We start from the raw sequence: 20,691 nt of genomic DNA, 5'->3' as shown, positions 1-20,691 counted from the left end.
TCAGATTCGTAGAGAGTAATATCATACTTTTCAATCAAAGAAGCAACTTCATAAGCACCCTTAAAAGCAAAAAATTCTTCAGTTTGTTCGATATCATAGTAACTATAAACACCCTTTGCATAAGAAGATAAGATTTCATTTTCATTAAGCTCACAAAGGTAGGGAAGGTGTTTTTTAGGGTTCTTAGAGCAACAAGTAAAATCACAAATTTCACAAAGATTCCAAGCATAACACAGCAATCTGTTTATTTGATTCCATAAGAGTCTCCCTTTTTCAGACAAACGGTGACGCACAAAATAAGCATGCTCATCTAAAGATTTCCCATGAACTAGGCTAGTTGGGGTGTCAGCACGAGCGCATAAGGATCAAAAATGATCCAAGTAGAACACTTTAAGTGGATACATAACAATAAATTTTTAGCAAGCAAAGATGCAAGCAAATAGAAGGCACATGGTAACCCAAGCAAAGAAGAAGCAAGCGAAAAAGAGGCGAACGGAAAAGAGAGGGCGAATAAAACGACAAGGGTAAAGTGGGGGAGAGGAAAACGAGAGGCAAATGGCAAATAATATAATGCGAGGGAGATGAGTTTGTGATGGGTACTTGGTATGTCTTGACTTGTGCGTAGACTCCCCGGCAACGGCGCCAGAAATGGATCGTTGTCGGGAGTACAAATCTTGACTTGACCTTGCGTAAGCCTCCCCGGCAACGGCGCCAGAAATCCTTCTTGCTACCTCTTGAGCACTGCGTTGGTTTTCCCTTGAAGAGGAAAGGGTGATGCAGTAAAGCAGCGTAAGTATTTCCCTCAGTTTTGAGAACCAAGGTATCAATCCAGTAGGAGGCCACGCACGAGTCCCTCGCACCTACACAAACAAATAAAATCCTCGCAACCAACGCAATAAAGGGGTTGTCAATCCCTTCACGGTCACTTACGAAAGTGAGATCTGATAGATATGATAAGATAATATTTTTGGTATTTTTATGATAAAGATGCAAAGTAAAATAAAAGGCAATAAAAATAGCTAAGTGTTGGAAGATTAATATGATGGAAAATAGACCCGGGGGCCATAAGTTTCACTAGTGGTTTCTCTTGCGAGCATAAGTATTACGGTGGGTAAACAAATTACTGTTGAGCAATTGACAGAATTGAGCATAGTTATGAGAATATCTAGGTATGATCATGTATATAGGCATCACGTCCGCGACAAGTAGACCGACTCCTGCCTGCATCTACTACTATTACTCCACACATTGACTGCTATCCAGCATGCATCGAGAGTATTAAGTTCAAAAGAACAGAGTAACGCTTATTAAGTAAGATGACATGATGTAGAGGGATAAACTCATGCAATATGATATAAACCCCATCTTGTTATCCTCGATGGAAACAATACAATACGTGCCTTGCTGCCCCTACTGTCACTGGGAAAGGACACCACAAGATTGAACCCAAAGCTAAGCACTTCTCCCATTGCAAGAAAGATCAATCTAGTAGGCTAAACCAAACTGATAATTCGAAGAGACTTGCAAAGATAACCAATCATACATAAAAGAATTCAGAGAAGATTCAAATATTGTTCATAGATAAACTTGATCATAAACCCACAATTCATCGGTCTCAACAAACACACCGCAAAAGAAGATTACATCGAATAGATCTCCACAAGAGAGGGGGAGAACATTGTATTGAGATCCAAAGAGAGAGAAGAAGCCATCTAGCTAATAACTATGGACCCGAAGGTCTGAGGTAAACTACTCACACATCATCGGAGAGGCTATGGTGTTGATGTAGAAGCCCTACGTGATCGATGCCCCCTCCAGCGAAGCTCCGGAAAAGTCCCCAAGATGGGATCTCACGGGTACAGAAGGTTGCGGTGGTGGAATTAGGTTTTTGGCTCCGTATCTGGTAGTTTGGGGGTACGTAGGTATATAGGAGGAAGAAGTACGTCGGTGGAGCAACATGGGCCCCACGAGGGTGGAGGGCGCGCCTGGGGGGGAGGTAGGCGCGCCCCCTACCTCGTGCCTTCCTGGTTTCTTTCTTAACGTAGGGTCCAAGTCCTCTAGATCATGTTCGTTCCAAAAATCACGTTCCCGATGTTTCATTCCGTTTGGACTCCGATTGATATTCTTTTTCTGCGAAACTCTAAAATAGGCAAAAAAACAGGAATTCTGGGCTGGGCCTCCGGTTAATAGGTTAGTCCCAAAAATAATATAAAAGTGTATAATAAAGCCCAATAATGTCCAAAACAGAATATAATATAGCATGGAACAATCAAAAATTGTAGATACGTTGGAGACGTATCATCACTTTCATATACTAGTGGGAATTTTTCATTATAGAACTTGGCTGGTATATTCCAATGATGGGCTTCCTCAAAATGCCCTAGGTCTTCATGAGCAAGCGAGTTGGATGCACACCCATTTAGTTTCTTTTTGAGCTTTCATACACTTATAGCTCTAGTGCATCCGTTGCATGGCAATCCCCACTCACTCACATTGATATCTATTGATGGGCAACTTCATAGCCCGTTGGTACGCCTAGTTGATGTGAGACTATCATCTCCCTTTTTGTCTTCTCCACAACCACCATTCTATTCCACCTATAGTGCTATGTCCATGGCTCATGCTCATGTATTGCGTGAAGATTGAAAAATTTTGAGAACATCAAAAGTATGAAACAATTGCTTGGCTTGTCATCGGGGTTGTGCGTGATTTAAATATTTTGTGTGATGAAGATAGAGCATAGCCAGACTATATGATTTTGTAGGGATAGCTTTCTTTGGCCATGCTATTTTGAGAAGACATGATTGCTTTATTAGTATGCTTGAAGTATTATTGTTTTCATGTCAATATTAAACTTTTGTTTTGAATCTTATGGATCTGAATATTCTTGCCACCATAAAGAAGATTACATTGATAAATATGTTAGGTAGCATTCCACATCAAAAATTCTATTTTTTATCATTTACCTACTCGAGGACGAGCGGGAATTAAGCTTGGGGATGCTTGATTCGTCTCCAACGTATCTATAATTTTTGATTGTTCCATGCTATTATATTATCCATCTTGGATGTTTTATATGCATTTATATGCTGTTTTATATGATTTTTGGGACTAACCTATTAACCTAGAGCCCCGTGTCAGTTTTTGTCTTTTCCTTGTTTTTGAGTTTTACATAAAAGGAATACCAAACGGAGTCCAATTGATGTGCCAATTTTTGATGATTTTTTATGGACCAAAAGAAGCCTCCGGAGTAAAAGAGTTGGGCCAGAAGAGTCCCGAGCCATCTACGAGGGTGGAGGGCGCGCCCTACCCCCTGGGCGCACCCCCTTATCTCGTGGATGACTCGGAAACCCCTCCTGATGTGAGACCGACGCCAAAAATTCCTATAAATACAAAAACCCCTAGAAAGAAACCTAGATCGGGAGTTCCACCGCTGCAAGCCTCTATAGCCACGGAAAACCAATCGGGACCCTGTTCCAGCACCCTGCCGGAGGGGGGAATCATCACCGGTGGCCATCCTCATCATCCTGGCGCTCTCCATGATGAGGAGGGAGTAGTTCAGCCTCGGGGCTGAGGGTATGTACCAGTAGCTATGTGTTTGATCTCTCTCTCTCTCTCTCGTGTTCTTGATTTGGCACGATCTTGATGTACCGCGAGCTTTGCTATTATTGTTGGATCTTATGATGTTTCTCCCCCTCTACTCTCTTGTAATGGATTGAGTTTCCCTTCGAAGTTATCTTATCGGATTGAGTCTTTCAGGATTTGAGAACACTTGATGTATGTCTTGCGTGGGATACCCGTGGTGACAATGGGGTATTCTATTGATTCACTTGATGTATGTGTTTGGTGATCAACTTGTGGGTTCCGTGACCTTGGGAATCTATGCATAGGGGTTGGCACACGTTTTCGTCTTGACTCTCCGGTAGAAACTTTGGGGCACTCTTTGAAGTTCTTTGTGTTGGTTGAATAGATGAATCTGAGATTGTGTGATGCATATCGTATAATCATACCCGTGGATACTTGAGGTGACATTGGAGTATCTAGGTGACATTAGGGTTTTGGTTGATGTGTGTCTTAAGGTGTTATTTTACTACGAACTCTAGGGCTGTTTGTGATACTTATAGGAATAGCCCAATGGATTGATCGGAAAGAATAACTTTGATGTGGTTTCGTACCCTACAATAATCTCTTTGTTTATTCTCCGCTATTAGTGACTTTGGAGTGACTCTTTGTTGCATGTTGAGGGATTGTTATATCATCTAATTATGTTATCCTTGTTGAGAGAACTTGCACTAGTGAAAGTATGAACCCCTAGGCCTTGTTTCGAAGCATTGCAACACCGTTTGTGCTCACTTTTATCATTAGTGACCTTGCTGTTTTTATATTTTCCGATTACAAAAACCTATATCTACCATCCATATTGCACTTGTATCACCATCTCTTCGCCGAACTAGTGCACCTATACAATTTACCATTGTATTGGGTGTGTTGGGGACACAAGAGACTTTTTGTTATTTGGTTGCAGGGTTGCTTGAGAGAGACCATCCTCATCCTACGCCTCCCACGGATTGATAAACCTTAGGTCATCCACTTGAGAGAAATTTGCTACTGTCCTACAAACCTTTGCACTTGGAGGCCCAACAACGTCTACAAGAAGAAGGTTGTGTAGTAGACATCAATGCTCTACGAAAAAGGGTTTCCCCTCGCTTTATATTATAAAGCAATCACCACTACATCCAAAGCATCGATACAAACTCACACCACACACACCCAAGGCGAGATACAAGGAAGCCGGGCAATGAAACACACCCTGAACAACAACCAAGCACCTACAAGATGTGCAAAAAGGAACCACTTAGCACCGACGAAGACCCCCAAGAGCAATCATCCGGGAGGGTGTGTGACGAACCATGCCGGACCGAGGGCCCCAACACGATGCCTCCAAGAAGGGTACGACCACCACGGAATGTCGCCACCGTCCGATCCAGAGATCAATTTTCAACCGGAGCGAGATGGAGGAGAGGGAGCACCACGACGGAGCCTACAGGGAGGAACACGTGAAGGAAATATGCCCTAGAGGAAATAATAAAGTTGTTATTTATATTTCCTTATATCATGATAAATGTTTATTATTCATGCTAGAATTGTATTAACCGGAAACTTGATACATGTGTGAATACATAGACAAAACATTGTGTCCCTAGTATGCCTCTACTAGACTAGCTCGTTAATCAAAGATGGTTAAGTTTCCTAACCATAGACATTTGTTGTCATTTGATGAACGGGATCATATCATTAGGAGAATGATGTGATGGACAAGACCCATCCGTTAGCTTAGCATAATGATCGTTAAGTTTATTGCTATTGCTTTCTTCATGACTTATACATATTCCTCTGACTATGAGATTATGCAATTCCCGAATACCGGAGGAACACTTTGTGTGCTATCAAACGTCACAACGTAACTGGGTGATTATAAAGATGCTCTACAGGTGTCTCCGAAGGTGTTTGTTGAGTTGGCATATATCGAGTTTAGGATTTGTCACTCCGTGTATCGGAGAGGTATCTTTGGGCCCTCTCGGTACTGCACATCACTATAAGCCTTGCAAGCAATGTGACTAATGAGTTAGTTGTGGGAAGCATTACAGAACGTGTAAAGAGACTTGCCGGTAACGATATTGAACTAGGTATGGTGATACCAATCTCGGGCAAGTAACATACCGATGACAAAGGGAACAACGTATGTTGTTATGCGGTTTGACCGATAAAGATCTTCGTAGAATATGTAGGAGCCAATATGAGCATCCAGGTTCCGCTATTGGTTATTGACCGGAGATGTGTCTCGGTCATGTCTAGATAGTTCTCGAACCCGTAGGGTCCGCACACTTAACGTTCGATGACGATTTGTATTATGAGTTTATGTGATTTGATGACCGAAGGTTGTTTGGAGTCCCGGATGAGATCACGGACATGACGAGGAGTCTCAAAATGGTCGAGACATAAAGATTGATATATTGGACGATGTTATTCGGACACAGGATGAGTTCCGGGAGGTACCGGATAATTATCGGAGTGCCAGAGGGTTATCGGAACCCCCCGAGGGAAATAATGCGCCTTGATTAGCCTTAATGGGAAGAGAGGAAGGGCCAAGAGGGGCTGGCCGCCCTCCCCTTGGGTCAGAATTGGACTAGGGGGAGGGGGCGGCGCCCCCCTTTCCTTCCCTTCCCCCTCTTCCTTAGGTGGAAACCTAGTAGGACTTGGAGTCCTAGTAGGATTCCCCTCTCCTGGCGCGCCCTAGGAGGGCTAGCCGGCCTCCTCTCCCCTCCTTTATATACGGGGGCAGGGGGCACCCTAGAACACACAAGTTTCTCTTAACCGTGTGTGGTGCCCCCCTCCATAGTTCCACACCTCGATCATATCATCGTAGTGCTTAGGCGAAGCCCTGCGCCGGCAACATCATCATCACCGTTGCCACGCGGTCGTGCTGGTGGAACTGTCCCTCGACCTTAACTGGATCAAGAGCTCGAGGGACGTCATCGAGCTAAACGTGTGCTGATAAACACGGAGGTGTCGTATGTTCGGTACTTGGATCGGTTGGATCGCGAAGACGTTCGACTACATCAACCGCGTTACTAAACGCTTCCGCTTTCGGTCTACGAGGTTACGTCGACACACTCTCCCGCTCATTGCTATGCATCTCCTAGATAGATCTTGCTTAATCGTATGTAAATTTTTTGAAATACTGTGTTCCCCAATAGTGGCATCCGAGCCAGGTCTATGCGTAGATGTTATATGCATGAGTAGAACACAAAGAGTTGTGGGCGATAATAGTCATACTGCTTACCAGCAACGTCTTACTTTGATTCGGCGGTATTGTTGGATGAAGCGGCCCAGACCAACATTACATGACCACGTTCATGAGACTGGTTCTACCGACGTGCTTCGCACACAGGTGGCTAGCGGGTGTCAGTTTCTCCAACTTTAGTTGAATCAAGTTTGACTACGGCCGGTCCTTGTTGAAGGTTAAAACAACACACTTGATGAAAAATCGTTGTGGTTTTGATGCGTAGGTAAGAACGGTTCTTGCTAGAAGCCCATAGTAGCCACGTAAAACTTGCAACAACAAAGTAGAGGACGTCTATCTTGTTTTTGCAGGGCATGTTGTGATGTGATATGGTTAAGACATGATGTGATATAATTTGTTGTATGAGATGATCATGTTTTGTTAAAGTTATCGGCAACTGGCAGGAGCCTTATGGTTGTCTCTTTATTGCATAAGATGCAAGCGCCATATAATTGCTTTACTTTATCGCTATGCGATAGCAATAGTTGCAAAAGCAATAGTTGGCAAGACAACCATGTGACGACACGTTGATAGAGATCAAGATGATGGAGATCATGGTGTCATGCCGGTGGCGATGGAGATCATGACGGTACTTTGGAGATGGAGATCAAAGGCACAAGATGATGATGGCCATATCATTTCACATATTTTGATTGCATGTGATGTTTATCTTTTATGCATCTTATTTTGTTTAGTACGGCGGTAGCATTATAGGATGATCCCTCACTAAATTTCAAGGTATAAGTGTTCTCCCTGAGTATGCACCGTTGCGACAGTTCGTCGTGCCGAGACACCACGTGATGATCGGGTGTGATAAGCTCTACGTTCAAATACAACGGGTGCAAGCCAGTTTTGCACGTGCAGAATAGTCGGGTTAAACTTGACGAGCCTAGCATATGCAGATATGGCCTCGGAACACTGAGATCGAAAGATCGAACGTGAATCATATAGTAGATATGATCAACATAGTGATGTTCACCATTGAAAACTACTCCATCTCACGTGATGATCGGACATGGTTTAGTTGATATGGATCACGTGATCATTTATATGACTCGAGGGATGTCTATCTAAGTGGGAGTTCTTAAGTAATATGATTAATTGAACTTTAATTTATCATGAACTTAGTCCTGGTAGTATTTGCAAATTATGTTGTAGATCAATAGCTCGCGATGTAGCTCCCCATTTATTTTTTAAATGTTCTTAGAGAAAAATAAGTTGAAAGATGTTAGTAGCAATGAAGCGAACTGGGTCCATGATCTGAGGATTATCCTCATTGCTGCACAGAAGAATTATGTCCTTGATGCACCGCTAGGTGACTAACCTATTGCAGGAGTATATGCAAATGTTATGAACGTTTGGCAAGCTCGATATGATGACTACTTGATAGTTTAGTGCAGCATGCTTTACGGCTTAAAACTGGGACTTCAAAAAAGTTTTGAACGTCATGGAGCATATAAGATGTTCCCAGAGTTGAAATTAGTATTTCAGACTCAGGCCCGTGTCGAGAGGTATGAGACCTCTAACAGTACTTTGCCTACAAGATGGAGGAGAATAGCTCAACCAGTGAGCATGTGCTCAGATTGTCTGGGTACTACAAATCGCTTAAATCAAGTGGGAGTTAATCCTCTAGATAAGATAGTGATTGATAGAGTTCTCCAGTCACTATCACCAAGTTACTGGAACTTCGTGATGAACTATAATATGCAAGGGATGACGAAAACGATTCCTGAGCTCTTCGTGATGCTGAAATCAACGAAGGTAGAAATCAAGAAAGAGCATCAATTGTTGATGGTTAACAAGACCACTAGTTTCAAGAAAAAGGGCAAGGGAAAGAGAGGGAACTTCAAGAAGAATGGCAAGCAAGCTGCCACTCCCATGAAGAAGCCCAAAACTAGACCTAAGCCTGAAACTGAGTGCTTCTACTGCAAAGGGAGTGGTCACTGGAAGTGGAACTATCCCAAATACTTGGCGAATAAGAAGGATGGCAAAGTGAACAAAGGTATATTTGATATACAAATTATTGATGTGTACTTTACTAGTGTTCATATATAGCAAACCCTTGGTATTTGATACCACTTCAGTTGCTAAGGTTAGTAACTCGAAACGGAAGTAGCAAAATAAACAAAGACTAGTTAAGGGCGAGGTGATGATGTGTGTTGGAATTGATTCCAAGGTTGATAAGATCACCATCGCACACTCCATTTACCTTCGGGATTAGTGTTGAACCTAAAATAAATGTTATTTGGTGTTTGCGTTGAGCATGAATATGATTGGACCATATTTATTGCGATACGGTTATTCATTTAAGTCAGAGAATAATTGTTGTTCTGTTTACATGAATAAAACCTTCTATGGTCTTACATCCAATGTAAATGGTTTACTGAATCTCGATCGCAGTGATACTCATAATATTGATGCCAAAAGATGCAAAGTTGATAATGATAGTGCAACATATTTGTGGCACTGCCGTTTAGGTCATATTGGTGTAATGCGCATGAAGAAACTCCATGCAGATGGACTTTTGGAATCACTTGATGCTTGCGAACCATGCCTCATGGGCAAGATGACTAAGACTCCATTCTCCGGAACAATGGAGCGAGCTACTGACTTATTGGAAATAATACATACCGATGTATGCGGTCCAATGAGTGTTGAGGCTCGCGGCGGGTATCGTTATTTTCTGACCTTCACAGATGATTTGAGCAGATATGGGAATATCTACTTAATGAAACACAAGTCTGAAACATTTGAAAAGTTCAAAGAATTTCAGAGTGAAGTGGAGAATCATCGTAACAAGAAAATAAAGTTTCTACAATCTGATCGCGGAGGCGAATATTTGAGTTACGAGTTTGGCCTTCATTTAAAAACAATGTGTAATAGTTTCACAACTCACGCCACCTCGAACACCACAGCGTAATGGTGTGTCCGAACGTCGTAACCGTACTTTATTAGATATGGTGCGATCTATGATGTCTCTTACCGATTTACCACTATCATTTTGGGGTTATGCATTAGAGACAGCTGCATTCACGTTAAATAGGGCACCATCTAAATCCGTTGAGATGACACCATATGAACTGTGGTTTGGCAAGAAACCTAAGCTGTCGTTTCTTAAAGTTTGGGGTTGCGATGCTTATGTGAAAAGGCTTCAGCCTGATAAGCTCGAACCCAAATCGGAGAAGTGCGTCTTCATAGAATACCCAAAAGAGACTGTTGGGTACACCTTCTATCACAGATCTGAAGGCAAGATCTTTTTTGCTGAGAATGGATCCTTTCTAGAGAAGGAGTTTCTCTCGAAAGAAGTGAGTGGGAGGAAAGTAGAACTTGATGAGGTAATTGTACCTTCTCCCGAATTGGAAAATAGTTCATCACAGAAATCAGTTCCGGTGATACCTACACCAATTAGTAAGGAAGTTACTTATGATGATCATGAAACTTCAGATCAAGTTACTACCAAACCTCATAGGTCAACCAGAGTATGTTCCACACCAGAGTGGTACGGTAATCCTGTTCTGGAGGTCATGTTACTTGACCGTGACGAACCTACGAACTATGAGGAAGCGATGATGAGCCCAGATTCCGCGGAATGGCTCAAGGCCATGAAATCTGAGATAGGATCCATATATGAGAACAAAGTATGGACTTTGATTGACTTGCCCGATGATCCGTGAGCCATTGAGGATAAATTGATCTTCAAGAGGAAGACGGACGCTAATAGTAGTGTTACTATCTACAAAGCTCAAATTGTCGAAAAAGGTTTTCGACAAGTTCAAGGTGTTGACTACGATGAGAGTTTCTCACTCGTATCGATTCTTAGAGTCTGTCCGAATCATGTTAAGCAATTGCTGCATTTTATGAAATTTGGCAAATGGATGTCAAAACTGCATTTCTTAATGGATTTTTAAAGAAGAGTTGTATATGATGCAACCAGAAGGTTTTGTCGATCCTAAAGGTGCTAACAAAGTGTGCAAGCTCCAGCGATCCATTTATGGACTGGTGCAAGCCTCTCGGAGTTGGAATATACGCTTTGATGAATTGATCAAAGCATATAGTTTTATACAGACTTGTGGTGAAGCCTATATTTACAAGAACGTGAGTGGGAGCACTACAGTCTTTCTAATAAGTATATGTGAATGACATATTGTTGATCGGAAATGATGTAGAATTTTCTGGAAAGCATAAAGGAGTGTTTGAAAGGTGTTTTTTCAAAGAAAGACCTCAGTGAAGCTGCTTACATATTGGGCATTAAGATCTATAGAGATAGATCAAGACGCTTGATAAGATTTTTTAATGAGTACATACCTTGACAAGATTTTGAAGTAGTTCAAAAATGGAAAAGTCAAAGAAGGATTTCTTGCCTGTATTGCAAGGTGTAAAGTTGAGTAAAACTTAAAACCCGACCACGGCAGAAAATAGAAAAAGAGAATGAAAGTCATTCCCTATGCCCCAGCCATAGGTTCTATAAAGTATGCTATGTTGTGTACCAAACCTATTGTGTACCTTGCCATCAGTTTGGCAAGGGGGTACGATCCAGGAGTGGATCACTGGTCAGCGGTCAAAGTTATCCTTAGTTACCTAAGAGGACTAAGGAAATATTTCTCAGTTATGGAGGTGATAAAGAGTTCGTCGTAAAGAGTTACGTCGATGCAAGCTTTTACACCGATCCGGATGACTCTGAGTCACAATCTGGATACATATTGAAAGTGGGAGCAATTAGCTAGAGTAGCTCCATGTAGAGCATTGTAGACATAGAAAATTTGCAAAATACATACGGCTCTGAATGTGACAGACCCGTTGACTAAACTTCTCTCACAAGCAAAACATGATCACACCTTAGTACTCTTTGGGTGTTAATCACATGGCGATGTGAACTAGATTATTGACTCTAGTAAACCCTTTGGATGTTGGTCACATGGCGATGTGAACTATGGGTGTTAATCACATGTTAATGTGAACTATCAGTGTTAAATCACATGGCGATGTGAACTAGATTATTGACTCTAGTGCAAGTGGGAGACTGAAAGAAATATGCCCTAGAGGCAATAATAAATTTGTTATTTATATTTCCTTATATCATGATGAATGTTTATTATTCATGCTAGAATTGTATTAACCGGAAACTTGATACATGTGTGAATACATAGACAAAACATTGTGTCCCTAGTATGCCTCTACTAGACTAGCTCGTTAATCGAAGATGGTTAAGTTTCCTAACCAAAGACATGTGTTGTCATTTGATGAACGGGATCACATCATTAGGAGAAGGATGTGATGGACAAGACCCATCCGTTAGCTTAGCATAATGATCGTTAAGTTTATTGCTATTGCTTTCTTCATGACTTATACATATTCCTCTGACTATGAGATTATGCAACTCCCGAATACTGGAGGAACACTTTGTGTGCTATCAAACGTCACAACGTAACTGGGTGATTATAAAGATGCTCTACATGTGTCTCCGAAGGTGTTTGTTGAGTTGGCATAGATCGAGTTTAGGATTTGTCACTCCGTGTATCGGAGAGGTATCTCTGGGGCCTCTCGGTAATGCACATCACTATAAGCCTTGCAAGCAATGTGACTAATGAGTTGGTTGCGGGATGATGCATTACGGAACGAGTAAAGAGACTTGCCGGTAACGAGATTGAACTAGGTATGGTGATACCGACGATCGAATCACGGGAAAGTAACATACCGATGACAAAGGGAACAACGTATGTTGTTATGCGGTTTGACCAATAAAGATCTTCGTAGAATATGTAGGAGCCAATATGAACATCCAGGTTCCGCTATTGGTTATTGACCGGAGATGTGTCTCGGTCATGTCTAGATAGTTCTCAAACCCGTAGGGTCCGCACGCTTAACGTTCGATGACGATTTGTATTATGAGTTTATGTGATTTGATGACCGAAGGTTGTTTGGAGACCCGGATGAGATCGCGGACATGACGAGGAGTCTCGAAATGGTCGAGACATAAAGATCGATATATTGGACGATGTTATTCGGACACCGGATGAGTTCCGGGAGGTACCGGATAATTTTCGGAGTGCCGGAGGGTTATCGGAACCCCCGGGGGGAACTAATGGGCCTCGATGGGCCTTAGTGGGAAGAGAGGAAGGGCCAAGAGGGGCTGGCCGCGCCCCCCCCCCCTTGGGTCCGAATTGGACTAGGGGAAGGGGGCGGCGCCGCCCTTTCCTTCCCTTCCCCCTCTTCCTTCCTTCTTCCCCCTCTTCCTTAGGTCGAAACCTAGTAGGACTTGGAGCCCTAGTAGGATTCCCCTCTCCTGGCGCGCCCTTGGAGGGCCAGCCGGCCTCCTCCCCCCTCCTTTATATACGGGGGCAGGGGGCACCCTAGAACACACAAGTTTCTCTTAACCGTGTGCGGTGCCCCCCTCCACATTTCCACACCTCGATCATATCGCCGTAGTGCTTAGGCGAAGCCCTGCGCCGGCAACATCATCATCACCATCGCCACGTTGTCGTGCGGACGTAACTCTCCCTCGACCTCAACTGGATCAAGAGCTAGAGGGACGTCATCAAGCTGAACGTGTGCTGAACGCGGAGGTGTCGTACTTTCGGTATTTGGATCGGTTGGATCGCGAAGACGTTCGACTACATCAAACGCGTTACTAAACGCTTCCGCTTTCGGTCTACGAGGGTACGTGGACACACTCTCCCGCTCGTTGCTATGCATCTCCTAGATAGATCTTGCGTAATCGTAGGTAAATTTTTGAAATACTGCGTTCCCCAACAACACGACATCCACGGATCCCGCCACCATCGGCCAGTGCACGAACTGGACAGGTGATGTACCCCAACCCCTCCGTCGCATCCCCGATCCGCCAACCACTTGCGGCCATGCCGCCCAAGCAGCCATGGCTGCGTGCCCGCAACCGAGACGCGTCGTCCGCCCATGACAGACGCACCTCCCACCGCCGCCCTGCCACCAGACCACCGCAAAAGCCACCAAAGAACACGGCTTTGACCAGATCCACACCCCTAGCCGACCCCGGAGCCGCCGGCGGACACCTTGCCACGAGAAGGACCGCGACCAAACGCCGACCGGAGGAAGGGGGTGATGGAGCAGCCCAAGGCGAAGATAGGCGACTTGGCACACGACAGCGCTCCCATCCACCAGCCAGCCTCCCCCCCCCCCAAACCAATTTCGCCCCCGAAGCACAGATCCGGACCAGCCGGAGCGCACCGGCCGCCGATGGATGACGAAGAGGGGAAGGGGAACCAGATCGTCCGCCGCAGCGCCCAAGGGAAGCCAGCAGGGGGGTCTTCCCGTGCCGAGCGCCGCCGTCCCGGCGCAAAGGGCCCGACTGGACGGGGACGCCCACCTCCACCTCTGCCGTGCCCCCCCTCCCCCACCAGGGAGCCACGGAGAGAGCGGCCACCCGCGACCCGGTCGACCTCGACCCGCAGCGCCAGAGGCGGCGCCAAAGCGCTGCCGGGAAGCAACCGCCGTCGACACCACTAGCCGGCCTGCACCACCGCCTTGCCGTTGTCACGCCACCGCCACGCCACCGTCACTGGCCCACGCCGGAGCGCCGCCGCGCCCGGCAACAAGCACCGCGTCCCGGCCCGAGAGACCTGGCCCGCGCCGAGCCCCCCGAGAGGGCCTCGCCGCCGGCGGCGACGACCGGGCTTCACCCGCTCGCGCCCCCAGGCGGCGGCGAGGGAGGGTGGAGGAGGAGGGGAGGGTGTGTGGCGGCGCTAGGGTTCGCCTTCCGGACACTCGCGGGAGCGTCGCGGGAGGGGGAGGGGGAGGGGGGTCTTCGTGTTCCGCTGTAGATGCTCTAAGCACAACACAACTAATATCGGCTCAAGTTGAAACACATTTTCAATTTATTTCTTATACTAACGTTGTGGCGAAGCAAGTGAGAATGTGATATCTTCCTCTCTACAATTAGCTTCTTGCTTTGGTCCCCTTTCATCCATGAAATAGAATGGAAGAGAAGGTAATGGAATGGAATCTCAGAATGTGACGGATCGATCGATCGATCGTTGTTTGGAGCGCGCAATCCACGCGTGCGTGCCCCTTGGGAGCCCTTTCCGCCAAAAGCCACGGTTCCTGCAAAGGGTGGCAGCATCATGCATTATCTTGACGTACAGGCCCATCAACAAATGGACTCCACCACTACTTATCCATGCATGATCCATCCACGGGGGAGAGAGAGACATTTTAGCTTGCTAGCTACTCCTACAAGAGGATTTTGGGCTATCATTAACACTCAACAATTCGATGTAGTGTGACTGTGTACCAATAATATAAGTAATTAGTTGTCCTGCTGTATCGTTTAGCGTGTTTGGAATTGGATGCGAGGTCATTATTATTTGACTAACAAGAGATCTACGTGCTGATCTTTTGACATTGACAAATCGGACGGGGCGGCTCATGGTGCCGAACCTTTTGGAACTTGGTCAACTGCAGGAGATGTATTTTTAACGCAATCAAGAAGGCCTAACTCGATTGGACCAACACTTAGAACGATCGCTTAGAGCATCTACAACCGGATGCCTCAAACCGTTTCTGCTCCGGTGCTCTCCCCTAGGCTGAACGCGAGGTGGAAAAACACATCGACGGCCAGCATGAACCAAAAAGGGTTCATAACGAGGGGCACGATCGTCTTTGTTGCCCTCGCGTATAGCCGTCGAGGAGCCCTGGGAGGCCCGTACGGGCCCGGTTAAATCGTATGCCCGGTCGTATACGTATTTGTATACGGCGGCCTTTCGTGCACGCGTGCAGCCGCCCGCGCGTGGGGCAGCACGTATCACGGGTAGTTGCCAAAACGGTCACATCATATAAATGTGGATGGCAACCACCTCCGGCCGCATCACCCACCATTTCCCCACGCCGCATCGTCTCCCTCTCTCCACTCCCCACTCCCTCTCCTCTCCAACCTACTCGTCTCCCTCACCGCATCCTCTCCATCGCCATGGCGGACGCAGGAGGCGAGTGCCCTGATTGGGGCGCAGATCTGGTGGAGCAGGCGCGGCAGGTCGCTGCGGGAACCTTTGTGAGGGGACGTGCCGGCGTCCAACGCGGTGCTCCCTCCGCTGCAGATCTGGAGAAGGCGGGGGCGGGCTGCAGCGGCGCGGTCCAGCCAGATGCGCCCGCTCTGGCAATCTCCGGCGATGCGCAGAAGGTGGAGGCGGGCTCTGGCGAGGCGCACGAGGTGGAGAAGGTGGAGGCCGGCTCCAGCGAGGAGCAGGCGGAGCAGAAGGTATCTGCTTCTCACTTTTAGTTGGTAGTTTTTAGATTGTAGGGTTTGTGGCAAGAACTTTGTTTGGTTAGATTTGTTGGAGGTAGGGTTTCTCTGCATTAGGGTTTTTCTATATTTGATTCGTGCAAGAATGGTGGACCACATATGATTATTAGATTAGGTTAGAAGTAGCCGGATTGAGGGATGGGGTTTTTTTCAGATGCTTATTAGATTAGTAGTGAAATTTTTGCAATTCTTTAGGTGTTTGGCTTGAGGATTAGATGATGGATTAGTCAAATATATACTTCTCTATTGGTTTGGGTTGGTGCCTGCTTTAGTTCTTTGGCTTGATGATTAATTAAATGGATGATTAGTTCTAGGGATTATGCATGTCATAGTTGCAATTCTTAGATGCTTGATTGATGCATGTTGTCATAGTTGCAGTTCTTTGATGCTTGATTGATGCCTGTCAGGCAGAGGCTATGAGATTCGATTTGTTTGTGTTGGATTGGGGCTTCTGAAGGAGAGGGGAAGGGGCAGCCTATGCTTATTTAGTTTGGGTTAGTAGTGGAATTTTGCCATTGCTTTAGAGATATTTACAGCATTGAACATCCTCTGCAATGCCGTTGCTTCAGAGATAAAAGCATCTTGGGGTTTTTTCAGATGCTTATTAGATTAGTAGTGGAATTTTGCTTGTTAGATTTTAATTAGTATGAGGTTGAATACCTTATTTAAGGGGGAATTTAAGGTCAGATAGACGTCATATGATTATTAGATCTGTAGTTCAATGCTGCAGACATATATGATTATTTGATTTGATATGTGGTTCAATGATACTGGATGGAAACATATTTGATTTGGAATGCATTAATTTTGATGTGCCAATGAATTGATTTAGATGATACAAGATTCATCTATAGTATATTTTGTTGTTGTTTAGGTAAGTAATGAAATTTTAGATGTTTGTTGGAGATGTATGCATTTATAGTTGAAGTTGTACCTAATTAACTACTGCATTATGTTAATATGTATAGGAGCTTTGCTGCATTATCCCAAAAACAGTAATTTGTGCATATTAAAATTTGTAGTTGGCTTCTGTAATTAGTAGCAATGGATGTAATTTTATATTTAGGGGGCTAAGAGATAACTCACTTTACAATTGCAGAAGGGTGGCCTCAAAAAAAGTAACATGGCCTTGAAATATTGTCCTTGCCCAAAATTTTATAAACCAAATGTTGTACTCACCATTTGTCCAGCCTCATAAAATTAACCTGGCCAGAGATTTTCCTCTTGTGCAAATACTTATGATGAATTACAAAAATATGCAGCTGGGATGTCACTATTGTATAACTATGAAGTAAACATTCCAAGGCAGGATCCTAGCAACAAAATATACTATATGTTTCCATTAAGTAGTGTTGGGGGGAATTCCCTCAAAAGAAAAGTGTTGGGTTAATCCAGGGAATGTCAAGAATCCAGCTTGCATTTTCATTAGCATTTATGAAGGAAAGCATTTGTGTGTTGATTGATTGCGTAGATTCTGTATTTATAAGGAAAGCATTAGGTCACTTGCAACATACCAATGTGGTTCACATTCACAATTTTGTTTGTAATGACATTCTGTGAACTGCAATTCAATTCATTGTAATTGATGTGCTTGTTTGACAATATAGCAGGAGGAGGAGGATCTTGTGGGCAACAAGAGGAAGTGGGACAAGACTGGTTTCTACCCATATGACTCTAATGAAGATGATCCGTACGAGGTAAGGCCTAGTTGAAATGTTATTTCTGCATTGAGTTAGTATTAATGTTTTTGAATGCATAATGTATTAATGTCAGTCATTAATGTGTGCAGTATCAATCTGGAGATGATGTGGTCGAGGGGAACATCGAGTCCTTTGAAGAGAAGGTGGTGCAGAAGATCAGGGCCCAAGGATCTGCTATGTACTACAACTAGAGGACGGACAAGTACCGGTGCCCCTACTGCAGCAGGCCCAAGCCCAGGTCTGGGTTGCTGGAGCATCTGATGGAACATTGTCGGGCTACATCCATCAGCAGTGATGAGTACAAGATCAGGGCTCAGCATTCTGCCCTCCACAAGGTCCTGAGAAACCCTAACATGTAGTTTCCCTAGACCCTGGTTGTCGTATGATGGAGGAAGCCTCAGTTCTTTTGGTGAACTTTATGTGGTATTCTGATGGTGGAAACTTTTAGTGGTAATGTAGTATGAACTTTATCTAAGTGTAGTACTGTGATGTGTGGTCTAAACATATCTAATATGCTAGTGGTCTGAACTTGGAGGTGTCTGCATCAGCAAGTGTGCTGTGTGGATGCTGTTATCTATGGTAGTAATATATATTGCTATCTATATTTGTGTCCCTTAAATTTTCCATTATGGTTCCTTAGATGTATGGTTCCTTAGATGTATGGTTCCTTAGATGTATGATCTGCTTGAATTTAGCTGCTGCAATGATCAGACATGCCGCATCAGTGTTGCTTCACTGATCAGGCATGCTGCAAACACTTCCCATGTTGTGGCCATGTGGAACATGTTGTGGCAACGGTGCAATAAATTCCCATGCTGTGGCCATGTGCAACATGCTCTGCCCATAAGCAAATCGGACCAAATGTATTATTTTTCCCACCAAATGTGGTCTAACTTAAGCCAGTTTTTGATCAAATGTGATTTTTCCCACCACCTCCAAATCACCCAAACTTTCTTGAACATGGTGAACCACATGTGCCAATCATGCCTATGAAAGAAAATTTGGAAAAAGAATATTTTACAATGCCCCCCTGAGGTATAGACCGATGTTTTGACCAGTCAGTCTAGAGGGCATTATAAATTAATAAAAAAATTAAAAAAATATAAAACCTTGGAAACCTAGCTTTGTTTGTGCAAGAGATCATATGTGCCAAATAAATACTAATTCAAGAGGGCATTATACACATGGATACTAATTTTAAGCCAGTTTTTGAACAAATGTGATTTTTCCCATCACCTCCAAATCCCATTAATATCCATGTGTATTACATGTAAGTGAGCATGTGTAAAATTTATTAGATGACTTGAAGGTCAAAACATTAACTTGTCATATATGCAAAACAATATGTATTGAATGCAAGTGAGCATGTGTATAATTTAGTGTGTGATTTGAAGATCAATACACATGGCAATATGCCAAAAAAAAGTGCCCACCTACCAGAGCAGGAGAATTCATACTCCACGGCTTGCATACGACTAGGAACCCTGCCATGCATGGGCCAGGATGCAGGCCCGTGGTGCAGAATATCTCTGCTGCTAGTAGGCCCCACGGGGCAGAGGGGACGAGAGTTAGGCAATGTGCTGCCTGCAATTGATAGGAGCTTGGGAGGGGAGTCGCAGCCGGATATATAAACCGGTGCGGAGCTCTCTCGCTTGGCGAGGTGGGCCTAAACTCCCACCACCCCACGGCTGTGCGCTGCGATGTGCCCTGCGTGGCTCCGCCTTGGGCCCAATTCGGGCGGGCTGGCCCAGGGCAGCCTTACCCGCGCGCTAATATGTTTGATATTCTCTTTGTTTTTCACTTCTTAACTCCAAAATTTCTTTTCTTGTTTATATTTTCTAATATTTAAAATCAAATCTCTTTTTTTCTATATTATTTCTAACAGTGTTTACTAAAATTAAAAAATTATGCCAAATTCTGTTGTGTTTTATTTCATTTGTTCGTTCTCTTTTGTATATTGATAATATTTACGAAATATAAACTAAAGTGGTGTGTTTTATTTCAATTCTTCATTCTAATATTTCTCATCTTTATTATTTTTGAAATATTTTTAGTTTGTAAGATAAAATGTTCTGTTTTATTTCACTTCTTCATTCTAATATTTGTTCTCTTCTTTATACTTGAAATATTTTGAAAATGTAAGATAATATTTTATCTTTTATTTCACTTCTTCATTCTAATAGATCTTATATTTTTTATATTTGAATTATTTTTTAAATGTAAGATAATATGTTGTCTTTTATTGCACTTATTCATTCAAATTTTTCTTCTGTTTTCTATATTCTCCTCTTTTCTTTGTTCTGACAGTTATAAATTTAAATAATGTATGATATAATGTTGTCTTTTATTTCACTTTTCATGGTTGTCTTTCCTAATTATAAATTTTCTTTTCTGTTTCATACTTGAATATTATTAAATCAAATATAGTTGGGACAATCGCATGTATGCCTCCACTTGCACGATGTACTACAAGCAGGTTTTTCTTCTCGGTCTCACCAATTGATACCAAACTTTTATGCACACCCTACGATGAGCATAGCAAGCATGCCTGGCAACTACCGTTATTTTCCGACACTCTATGCATTTTGTAGGCGTTTTGCGGTGATAAAACCCTAGAACAGTTCCCCGACGTGACGCAACGTGCGTATTGTGTCCGAATTCGTGCACACCTTGCCTGGGGGGCCACATTGGCCATGCCCACGTGCTCGCAAAAAGTTGGGGTCATCTCATGCATGCCTCCACATGAACCGTGTAAAATTTATTAGATGATTTGAAGGTGAAAACATTAACTTGTCATATATGCAAAAAATGTGTATTGAATGCAAGCGAGCATGTGTATAATTTACTGTGTGATTTGAAGATCAAAACACATG

The 20,691-nt window shown here is 43.9% G+C and overlaps 1 pseudogene; it reads right to left on the bottom strand.

Moving 5' to 3' along the window:
* Positions 1–20,691, bottom strand: part of LOC141022585 (uncharacterized) — a 33,726-nt pseudogene that overhangs the window by 123 nt on the left and 12,912 nt on the right.

Source organism: Aegilops tauschii, chromosome 5 (genome assembly GCF_002575655.3).
Source record: "Aegilops tauschii subsp. strangulata cultivar AL8/78 chromosome 5, Aet v6.0, whole genome shotgun sequence".
Lineage (NCBI taxonomy): Eukaryota > Viridiplantae > Streptophyta > Magnoliopsida > Poales > Poaceae > Aegilops > Aegilops tauschii.
The sequence above is the reverse complement of the archived record's forward strand: the minus strand, read 5'-3'. Positions and strand labels throughout refer to the sequence as shown.